The sequence below is a fragment of the Triticum urartu genome, chromosome 7 (assembly GCF_003073215.2).
Source record: "Triticum urartu cultivar G1812 chromosome 7, Tu2.1, whole genome shotgun sequence".
In the NCBI taxonomy this organism is placed as follows: Eukaryota; Viridiplantae; Streptophyta; class Magnoliopsida; order Poales; family Poaceae; genus Triticum; species Triticum urartu.
The window spans coordinates 307,880,834-307,889,533 of NC_053028.1; positions in this window are offsets into that span (position 1 = coordinate 307,880,834).

Genomic DNA, 8,700 nt, shown 5'->3' on the forward strand with positions numbered 1-8,700 from the left:
GATAACTAGGTTAGGAAGTCCAATAAACAAAATGGAGATGTTTTGTAGATGTTTGGGGATGATCCGGATCCAACGGTGACGAAAGTCCGGTTCGGTTCCGGGGCAGCTTTCGGACACGCGCGAGGAGGGCCGCAGGCTGACAAGAGAGGTTAGGTTAGACCTGACGGTAGGTAGTGGGCTGTGTAGACGGTCTAGAGAGGAAAGAGAGGGAAAGCCTGGCAATAGTTTTCGGAGACCAAAAACGTCCGACGTTAGACCAGCTATACTGCCGCTATAGTTATTCGTTGGGGCGTCAAACGGACTCCGAACGCGATGAAACTTGGGAGGCGGCCTACCTACAACATAACAACACCGCACGCCAACTTTCATCCCATTTCAAGAACATTTTCTGGCCACTTATAAAACACTATTTCGGACAAGCCGCGGGCGCGTGCAAGTGTGGATGGGCTCAGAACGGACAACGGAAAGAACTGGGAGATCCAGACGGATGCAAGTTTTGAAAAACATGATGATGCAATGCACATGATGACATGATAAGATGCGACATGCAAGCAAATGACAAGGCAACGCCGGCAAATAACTGGAAGACACCTGGCGCATCGGTCTCGGGGCGTTACAGGGGAGTCCGACTCCTGGTGGGAGTAGGACTCCTCCAGGCGCACCCCTAGGGCCGGCCGCACCTACCCCTCTCCCTCCTTTATATACGGGGGCAAGGGGGCACCCCATGACACAAGTTGATCTTCGTGATTGTTCCTTAGCCGTGTGTGGTGCCCCCTTCCACCATATTCCACCTCGGTCATATCGTAGCAGTACTTAGGCGAAGCCCTACGTCGGTAGAACATCATCACCGTCATCACGCCGTCGTGCTGACGAAACTCTCCCTCAACGTTTTGCTGGATCGGAGCTCGAGGGACGTCACCGAGTTGAACGTGTGCAGAACTCGGAGGTGTCGTACGTTCGGTACTTGGATCGGTCGGATCGGGAAGACGTACGACTACTTCCTCTACGTTGTGTCAACGCTTCTGTTGCCGGTCTACGAGGGTATGTAGACAACACTCTCCCCTCTCGTTGCTATGCATCACCATGATCTTGCGTGTGCGTAGGAATTTTTTTGAAATTACTACGTTCCCCAACAGCTTCGATTTCCACCTCCGGGACGGAAGTTTCCTCGGCAGAATAGCTCCGTCGGAGCCCTACACTACTAGGGAAAACCCTAGTAGTAGCGCTTGAAATATGCATAGCAGTAGCACTAGCTCAGTGCTACTGCTAGCACGCTACAAATAAGTTGTAGAAGTAGCGATGGTATAGGCAGCGCTACTACTAAGTTTTGTTAGCAGTAGCGCTTCCTGGACCAGCGCTACTGATAACTATCTGTAGTGCTTTTTCATATGAAGCGTCGCTACTAAGCGAGCGCTACTGCTAGGTGCTCTCCAGCGCTACTGGTAATGTTCCTGCTTTCACCAACCCTCACCCCCTACGTATTTGTGGTCTATTTATACAGGCTATATACAATAGGTTCATCAGATCATACTAAACATACAGTATTCTCATCATATCATAGACATACAGTAGTCTCATCATACCATCATCATCATTATCATCATCATCATCATTCAACACAAATATCATCACATCTCGAAAATAGCGATACACAAGTGCGATAATGTCATGTCTCGAATAAGTGCAACTGCATGGTCATGGCACACACACAAGTTTCATCATCTCGATGTAAACCATGATGTTGAAGAGAAGAGCGATCAGCATGAGCAAGAGCGCGACTATGCAGTACCGGCGCTCCCACCCTGCTCATGCTAGAGTGTTCACCTCAAGTAACTACTTTCCGCTTTGGCTCTGCTGTCGAACCCACTATGGCTAGCACCCGGGTACCTGTGCACTTGGGCCTGAGCGGCTGCCCAGCTGTCGTAGACTCCTGGAACCCTCCCAACGTACATGGCGTAGTAGCCCTTCTCCATCTCTGATCTATGTACCAGCATCGTGAGTTGATGAATTGAACGATGATATGCACATAATGTACTTAAGAAAACAAAGAGGTAACCGGGCGAGAAATACAAGCAACCAATAGTAAACATAAATGACAAAGTTCCTTATACCCAAACTAATTAACTAGAGCGATCTACGCTAGTTCAGGACCACGGTTTAGTTACATCACATAGTTTCGCCGTGCATAAATTCAAAGTTTTGTCATAGAAAGACAGTACTGACACATTATCATCAACAATCAGTCCTCCATGTCGGCGATCCAATCTTCATAGTCAGGGAGGAAGCACCCGAGCTTCTTGAAAAGCTTCAGGTCCAGACGCTGAGCGAGTAGCAGTGCTCGGACATCTTCCTGCGTGATTGGCCCATGGTAGAACATCCCTGTTGGTTCGAGGACCTGCTTCAGGATCACTTGGGCAAGTTCACACTGTGCGTGATAAAACTCAGTTGTGATTTGATGATCCGGTGTCCTTCCTATGCTTGTGGCCCAGCTGACAATCTTGGCATCGTTGGTAGTAGGTGACATGCGAAGGCGTTGATTATCCCTTCTGTACTCGAGCAGGTGATGCATGAGGTAGAATCCATCAGCCATACCGGTGTGCAGTTGCTGGATGCAGCAGAAGTCGGTCTTATGACTGAAAGCCAGCCCGTGATTCCTGTACTTTTTCACCTTGATATATCCACCAGACAGGATGAAGGTTAACAGGGCACTATCGAGAACACTCTTTATGTGCTTGTAATCCTTTTTCCTGAGGTTCTTTGATGAGTCCAAGTACATCGCATGGGAGTATTCCGGGGACAGAACGATGAGGACGCCCCCCCCCCCCGCTGCGCAAATTAAGTACACCTCAAATTAACCTCCATGCTTGCAAAGGAATGATTAACACTTACGAAAGGATATGCACAGATGACTTACGTGGGATGATAATGCAAGAGAATCACTTCCTTGTCCTTATTAGAGATCATGAATTCGCCGAGGTACTTGCTCGCATAGTCATGGTGCTCTTTGCAAACTGCCGAGAAGCTCTCGAGCATACATAATGGGTCAGCGACGCAGATATATTTGATGTTCTCGACCCTGATGAAGTAGTTTAGATACAGCGCATACATGCGGGTGAACTGGAAATCTAGCTTGGTCATGTGGAACATGTCATAGATGTAGTCAAATTGCAGGATGAACTTATTCGCGGGCCATCTCTTGACGTACAACTTCCCACCCGACACCTGAGCCACGTAAAGCGGGTTTCCTGTTTTTTCCGCGACCAGAAGGCTTTTCTCTCTAGCCATCACATCTTCATGGAGTCTCCTTAGATCATTGTTCAGTATGTGCTCTAGCGCTTTCATAGGTAGCATTGACTGGCCGGTGACATGGAGGCGCTGCACACCTTCGACGGGTATTCTGTCTACCACCCGGGGCTCCAGAGGCGGTTGGCTGCTTGAAGCAGCTCTGGCTCCTTTAGGGCCTTTCTTGTCCAGTCTCCTCCTTTGCTTCTTGGCGGGTGGCGGTAGTGAGCCCACCATACCTTCCCTAACCACCACCCCTAGTGTCGTCGGGCTAATCAGTGGATGGGCCTCGGGGGGTTGCTGGGTACAGGCAGCAACTGGAGGAGTCTCCTGCAAGGATCGCTTGAAGAGAGACTTTTTGCATTCCTTCTTAGGATGTTCCCGCTCTGGCAAATTAGGCAACATCAAGTCATCATCTCCACGATCATAGCCTGAGTCTTCGCCGTCCTGAGCCATCAATCCTCCATCATCATAGACGGTATTGAAATACTTGTCTGGGTCATCATCATCATCCTCCATGTCATCATCAACACTTGCTTGTTTAACAGCGGGGGCTACATCATCTAGCACTAATGGAGACTCTCCCTCGCGTCGTCTGCTATCACTCGCCATGACAGGTGCAGGTAATGTGGTAGGTGGGGTGGTGTTCATACCTTCTTGAGAAGGTTGCGTTGTCGTGATATTGGGTGCCTCGAGACGAAGAAGAGACTTTGGCCAAGGCAAGAACCAGCTCTTGCATGCGCAAATCATCTTATGGGTCTCATTGTCATCGACTGGTACCGAAGGAGGCAAATCCTCAAAGCCCGCAAAGAAACTGGCCACGTTAACCTTGAAGACGCCATCGGGCATCCCTCGGTTGTGGAACATGCGGTCCTTTGGCTTCACGATCGTTGCCTTTCCCACAACCACCTTCTGGCCCTTGATGTCATAGAGTAGGGTGCATGGGGTGTCGTCGGCCTACGAAGGAGACATGTCCGCGACGTCAAACATCTGAAAGGCAACTGAAATGGAAGACTATAGACATGCTGGTGAAAAGGGTATGACATGTAATTACCGTGAGGGGCTCAGCCAACGATGATGGCCCACCGAGCATGCAAGTGATGGAGGTCGGGCTGCTATGAACAGGAGCGGGACCTTTTGGGGTTGCTTGAGAAGGTGTTGGTGCTTTGGTGTTCGCCGAACTGCTCCCGACAAAGCTGGGAATGGGAAAGTCCTCCGGCCGTGCATTTGTATTGTTCTTCGTGAATTCGTAAAGTGCCAGAATCAAGCTGACCACCGCGTCAGTGACCTCCGCACTGACGGCCCCGAGCAACTCTTCTTTGGTCTCAGCTTTGGTCTTATTGACCGCAATCGCGACCTTCTCGGCGATGCTCTGCTGAGTGACGACTGGCCATATGTTCCTTCTTTCCTCCGGCTACTCGTGGTAGCACGTCTTCCATGAGGCGCCATCTCCGACGCCGTGCACATGAACATAGGACGGCGGCTTGTCCAACGGGACCTTTTTCAGTATGTTCAGGGCCCGGTTGAATGGGTTGTCCCACTTGGGCCTCGCCGACAAATGTGACGACTCATCGCTTTTGGCTGCCTTTTGGTGCTGCTCTTTCTGCAAAAGGAACGTGGATGGTTTACTAATGTGACAAAACTTGCAGTCAAATTGATTGGAAGCTAATATGATAATGTGGTAATATAACAATTACCAGAAGTCTCATGAACTCCCTAGTGTTCGGGTTCGTGTAAAAGATATTTTTTCCTTGTCCCACTTGTACCGGGCCCTGAGCCAGTCATGCTCGAGCGGGTCGGTGAACTCCGCCAAGGGGTCTGGGATTCCGTGACTTTCATGTTCGGTGTCCTCCTTGGCCCATACGGGTGTCTTCCCCTCATAACCACGCCTTCCGAGGCGGTGGGGAGGTGTGTTCCTGGCCTGGAGCGCCTTCATTTTCTCTGACTTTGCCTTGACACTTTCTTTAGCACAATTCTCCTTGAATTTTGGAAAGTCCTCTTCCATTACTGACGAATTGTCAGCATGAATCTTGGACCACAGTTCATTATTCGCAATCGCTTTTTTCACCCGAACTTTCCAGGCGGACAAGTCGTTGGTGAACGTCAGCATCGCCTTGTCATTTATCTTTGTCATGGAGATGTCTTCCCACGGATCTTTATATTCCTTTTCATTGTCCTCGGGGAACAAGAACCTATCGTGCAACTTATTTAGGAGCATGTTCTACATATGTGGTATGAGCCTCAGCCTCTCGTCGTTGATGTTGGTGGTTTCCCTGAGGATGCATCCAAGTTAATTGCCCCAGCACTTGCACGCTTCCTCCGGCCCCGTTGGCTCTAACTTCTTGGGGTGCATCTCAGTGACCACAATTTGTCCGATGCCAATCTTGTTTCGTCTTCGTGTCCTCTTCTTCTTTGGTGCTTTACCGGCTATGACAGGATCGTTGCCGGTCTCGGGGTGGTGTCGGTGCCGGTGCCAGTGCCGGTGTCAGGGTTGGTTCCACTGCCGCCACCATGCAACCCCATCTGGTGTTCGTCCAGGTAATCGAAATAGTGATTTGCTGCCTCGATGGGGTCTTCGAGGCGAGCAGAACCACCCGCGACTTCGGCGTTGGTAGACATGTTTCCTATTCGACAGTTGTAAATAAAAGATATAATGAAAAGAAAAAGGGGGCTATATTTGGTCAGAATGTTGATTCATTACCCTTTCCGCAAATCCCGGGTACTCCATATGTCCTAGTTTCTAGCACAAGTCATGCAGAAAATCACGGAAATTTTTGGCATGACCTTTCTAAAAAGTGGACATATGGAGCGCCTGAAATTTGCCAGAACAGAAATGAATCAACATTCCGGCAAAACATAGGCCACTCGGATATCGACATTCAACCAACATAAAACATCAATGACATATATCATTTGCAAAATATATCATTCAAGCAAAAGCATGCTTGTACTTAAATAAACAAAAATGAAAAAATGGCATACGCTATACACAAAAACTTGCTCTCTCTCTCTGCTAAAAATTTGCTAACTTGCTAAAAAAACAAAAAAATTGCTCTCTCTCTGCTAAAAATTTGCTAACTTGCTATTGCCCTAATTAGCTACTTCCCTAATTTTCTAACTTTGCTAACTTGCTAAAAATTGCTAACTTTGCTAAATTTGCCCTAAAATTTCCTAAAATTCCCCTAAAATTTGCTAAATCTCCCCTAAAATTCGCTACTAGTTAGCTATTGTATTTGCTAAATTTGCCCTACCTAATTGCACCCTAAATTGAAAACCTAAGAGCCAGAGACAGGGGGAGGTGGGGGAAGGGGGTCGGCAGTACCTGAGGAGGAGGAGGAGGCCGGAGCGGACGAGGAGGAGGAGGAGGAGGCCGGAGCGGACGAGGAGGAGGTCGGAGCGGCGGCAGCGCGGACGAGGAGGAGGTCGGAGTGGCGCGGACGAGGAGGAGGAGGAGGACGGCGTCGAGGCCGAGGGCGGGCAGGGGCTCGGGCCGGCGTCAAGGTCCAGGTCGAGGGGCTATGGCTGGCGGGCCAGGGCGATGATGGCAGCGAGTGCGGCGAGGTCGCGGGGGTGTCGACGGCGGGCGCAGGGGCTAGGTGGAGATGTGGGGAAAAGGACTTGCTGAAATTTTGAGCCCGCGCGGTGGGGGTTAACTCACAATAGCGGTAGTGTTGGTTTGTAAACAAGTGCTATAGCTAACTTAGCTATAGCGCTTGTTTACAAACCAGCACTACCGCTATCTTTTCCAAATTTTTTTAAAATTCAAAAATACTTAGCTATAGCGCTGGTCCACAGACAAGCACTACTGCTATTTTCCTTTTTCTTGTTTTTAGTTTTATTTTCTTTTATTATTTTCCTTTTGTTTTTTATTTATTATTTTCCTTGTCTTTTCTGTTTACTTTCCTTTTTATTTTGTACTGCTTTCTCCCTTTTGTTTTTGTTTTTTTGTTTTTCTCCCGACGACGGCGTCTCCCTCTCCCCCACTGCGCAAGTATCACCGGAACCATGCATGTGGTGGTAACATATCAGTTGACCGATAACGGTTACTTAAGTGCGTACGCAAAATAGGTACATATATATAAATGTAGGTTTCACATTGAGCTTCTTCACTTTCTTGTTCGTTGCCGAGTAATTGAGCCCCTCCTTGTGACTTTTCCGAAGCCATGCATTACAATCTTTCTTAGGTAATGTAGTATTGATTCTTCTTTTCACGTATGCTTCATCGTCATCATCATCTTCCCTCATCGGATGTCATATTAGTCGTAGTCTTCCTCGTTGGCTACTCCATCCATTCCGACGATGCTCCTTTTAGATCTCCTCACGACAACACGGCTGGGATTGGCCGGGTCGGTTATGAAGAAGCATTGTGTCACGTGCTTAACATGTACCCATGGCTCATTTTTGGTGATGACGTTAACGTTCACGGGAGTGCTCTTCGCGTCTGGTATAGACATGGTGGTGAAATAGTTGTTTTCTCTTACGATGTCCTTGGCCCATCTGACACGGAACATTGTCGCATCGTGCATTCCAGCATCGTCAAGCTCCCAGATCTCTTCGACACTTCCGTAGAATCTCTCAGTAGTGCCGTTGGTGTCAGTCACGCATTGAATTGTCACCGTGGAATTCTAGTAATCACTATCCATGTCTTTGGCCTTCGTGTAGAACGTGTACCCATTCATATCGTAGGACTGATAGGTCGCGAGCTTGGGCGGGGGGCCATGTGCTAAGGCGTGTACGAGCAATCCATCCGAACTACCCTCTTCCGGGGAATTTTCAAGAACTTGTTGTTTAAACCAGCGCAAGAAAGTGGCTTTGTGCTCTACAGTAACTTCGCCGTCCGTCTTGAGCATCCCCTTATCATGGTACTTCTTTGCTATGGTTTCTTTGTGTTGTGCCACATAATCATCTACCACATATAGGTGTTGTAGCACTACTAAGTTAGCCCTGTCAAAGTCGTTCCGTCTATCCGAGTAGTCCACGTGCAATTCCCTCCGGCTGTTGTTGTGACCATCTCCTTCGAGGTTCCCATCGTGCTTCTTGACAGGCAAACCAACAACAGGGTCTCCGACACTTATATAATTCTCGCAAAAGGAGACGCACTCATGTGTTAGATACCCTTGGACGATGCTCCCTTCCGGACGGGACATATTATGAATGAATCCTTTGATGACCCCATTCATCCTCTCGAACGGCATCATGCTGTGAAGGAATTTCGGCTCGAGGTCGATGATGTCATCCATGATGTGGACACACAGATGCACCATGATGTCAAAGAACGCGGGCGGGAAGTACATCTCAAGCTCACATAGTATGACAACGATCTCTTCCTGTAGCCTTCGGAGCTGCTTCACACTTATGGACTTTCGAGATATAACGTCGAAGAAGTTGTAGAGACCAGTAAGCGTGTCACGGGCATGC